This window comes from Solanum stenotomum, unplaced genomic scaffold (assembly GCF_019186545.1).
Source record: "Solanum stenotomum isolate F172 unplaced genomic scaffold, ASM1918654v1 scaffold11127, whole genome shotgun sequence".
Classification (NCBI taxonomy): domain Eukaryota; kingdom Viridiplantae; phylum Streptophyta; class Magnoliopsida; order Solanales; family Solanaceae; genus Solanum; species Solanum stenotomum.
Genome location: NW_026021407.1, coordinates 47,968 through 51,467, shown reverse-complemented (window position 1 = coordinate 51,467; position 3,500 = coordinate 47,968).

Sequence of the window (3,500 nt, the reverse complement as noted above, 5' to 3'; positions counted from 1 at the left end):
GTCTTACTAATCCAATTTGGAGTACATAACTTGTTTATTATTCTTTTGCAACACTTATGAATAGAAAAATATGTCTTCACAATAAAATTTTAAGTATTATCATTAATACTTCCAAGAATATGTCAAGGACAACCCTTCTTACACTTTGCCCTGATCCTCTCCTTTTCATTAAGTTTAAGTTTAAGGTTCACACCCTTCTAAATAGAGTAACTCTGTAGTGATTCTCTAAACTCAACATTATTCACAAAAATCATATACAACTGAAATAAAAAAAATTGGGCCCAAAATAGACCTTTGTACTTGCATTCCTAGATGGTGGATCTACAACCTCATCAAACTCAACATGATCCCCTTCATCTTTACTAATATCACTGCTAGAATCTGACCTATCAAAATACAGATCATCCGCACCCAATTTTCCTTCACATCTTTCCCTTTTATTCTTGTAATATCTTCAAAACTAGCATCTTTACCTACAAGACCAGAAGGTATATCCTCTACATTTATTTAGCAGATAGGCAAACAACCGCATTTTCAAGTTCAAACAAGGCTTGAAATGGGAAACACCAAATTTTATATTTTACGTGTGCTATAAACCATTGATTTTGGGTGATATGTGATACCCACAAGTTTTTGGCTGAAAGTTTTGTAGGCGTCCATGATGGCCTTATTAATGACGCACATTTTTCCGGAGGGGTAAACGTCTTCAATTTCAAGTTTAATTGATGCCCATAATGGGAAATACAAAATTTCATGTTTTACGTGTGCTATAGTCCATGAAATTTGGGTGATATGTGATTTCGATAAATTTTGATCAAATCTTTTTTGGGCATCAGTGACGACCTTAATAATGGCGTGTGTTGGTTCAGAGTTGTAAATGTACGCATTTTCAAGTTCAAACAAGGTCCGAAATGGAAAATATAAAATTTTCCATTTTACGTGTGCTATAGTCCAAGGACTATGGGTGATATGTGATCCGACAGATTTTTGGCCAAATTTTTTTGTGGGCATCCGTGATGACCTTATTAATGGAGTGCGTTGGTCCGAAGGAGAAAAAATTACATTTTCAAGTTCAAACGAGGCTCGAAACGGGAAATACCAAATTTATCATTTTATGTGTACTATAGTTCATGAATTTTGGGTGATATGTGATCCCGATGGATTTTTGACTGAAATATTTTGTGGGCATCCGCGACAACCTTATTAATGGCGTGCATTGGTCCATAGGGAAAAATGATGTACTGTGAGTTTATGATATTTTTAGATGCATTAAACTTGAAGTTGTTCATGAGTCTTTAGGCAATTTTTTATTATATGTGATGTAATTTGATTGATTTTTGTTAGAAGTAGATTTTTTAGTAGTGGTGTTTAAATGTGCTTGAAACAATAGCAAAGTGGCAACACACGAGCCCACCTATGAGCCGTTGTTCCTTCGACGAGCTGTATGTGGCTGGTGTGGGTGAATTGTCAAGGAAAATGAACCAAGTGTGGAACAACAAAACGACTAATGGACCATAGGTCCTCCGATGAGTCGTCATTGATGTGCTGTGGGTGACTTCAGAGAAGATGAGTTTCAGTCCATAAACTACGATTGAACAGGACAGACCGTGCTTGGATCTATGGGTCGTAGGTCATGACCGTCAATAACACCCACATGAATTTTGACTAACTGTTGAATGACGATGGCACCCACGAGCCGTCGTTCATGTGACGAGTCGTAGGTGACCAACCGTGGATGACATTGCCAGAACTGAATTTCCTTAGGTTTGCTATTCCTACTTGGTTTAGGATTTCATTTTCTATAAATATTAGTTGTAATTTTTATTTTTTGGGTTGTTAGACTCTTTGTGCAACTTTGATTTTAGCTTTGGGAATTATTATGCGAACACTTTCTGCATTTAATTCTTAAAGTTTTATTTATGCAATTTGCGTTTGTTTTTCAATTCAAGATTTCAGATTTCATCTATTCGAATTCCTGATCAATGATATTAACACACAAAAACCAAGAAAGCTGCGTTATATCTAGAAGTTGGCTCGTATATGAGAAAATATGTCTGAAAAAATAGTCGAACAATACAAAATACTTCCCCAACTCATTAGGGAAATCCTCATAAAGTTTTTTCAAAAAACAATTTTTGGTGCTTTGAGGCCCCTGATTCATGGGCTAATACACACAAAAAATCAAGAAAGTCATGTAATTCGTAACAACTGGCTCGTTTAATGCATATTTTCACTTTTACAGGCCATTCTTTAGGAATTACACAAATTCATTGATTTTTCGTATGTATTAGACCATTGATCTGGAGTTTCAGAGCACCTTGAATTTTTTTCTGAAAAAACATTATGACGACCTCTGTAATGAGTTGGAGAACCATCACGTGTGCTCACACCATTTTTAATGAATATTTTCGTATTTACAGGACATTTTTTAGGAATTACGCAAAATCTAGAATTTTTTGTGTGATTTTGCCCATAGATCTGATGCCTCAGAGCACCCAAAACATTATGAGGACATTCGTAATGAGTTGGGGAACCATAAAGTATAGTCACACCATTTTTAAATCATATTTTTGCATTTGTAGGTATTTTGTTTGGAATGACACAAATTTCTTGGTTTTTCGTGTGTAATAGTCATGGATCTGGCACCTTGCAAAACCAAAATTATTTTCTGAAAAAACTTTGTGAGGACCTCCGTAATGAGTTTGGGAACCATCACGTATACTCACATCATTTTGAACGAATATTTTCATATTTATAGGCCATTTTAAGGAATTATGCAAATTCTTTGATTTTTCGTGTGTATTAGCTCATGGATCTGGCGCCTGTGAGCACCAATAATTTTTTTATGAAAAAAACTTTATGAGGACCTCCATAATGAGTTGGGAAACCATCACGTATACTCACACCATTTTTAACGCATATTTTTGCATTTACAAGTCATTTTTTAGGACTTACACAAATTCCTTAGTTTTTTTGTGTGTATTAGCCCATAGATCGGGTGCCTCGAAGCACCCACATATTTTTTCCAAATGAACTTTATGAGGACCTTTGCAATGAGTGTATACTTACATAATTTTAACGCATATTTAGCATTTACATGCCATTTTTCTAGGAATTACGCAAATTCCTTGATTTTTTGTGTGTATTAATCCATGGATCTGACGCCTGAAAACACCCAAAAAACATTTATGAGGACCTCCGTAGTGAATTGGGGAACCATCACGTATACTCACACCATTTTTAACACCTATTTTTGCATTTACAAACTATTTTTTAAGAATTACGCAACTTTCTCAGTTTTTCACGTGTATTAGCCCATGGATCTGGAGTCTCGGAGCACCTAACATTTTTTTTGAAAAAACTTTATCAGGACATCCGTAATGAATTAGGGAACCATTAGGTATGCTCACACCATTTTTAACTCATACTAGTATACGTACCCGCGCGTTGCGCGGATATTATAAAATGTTAAAGTTATAATTTAAATTTTTTAAAAAATT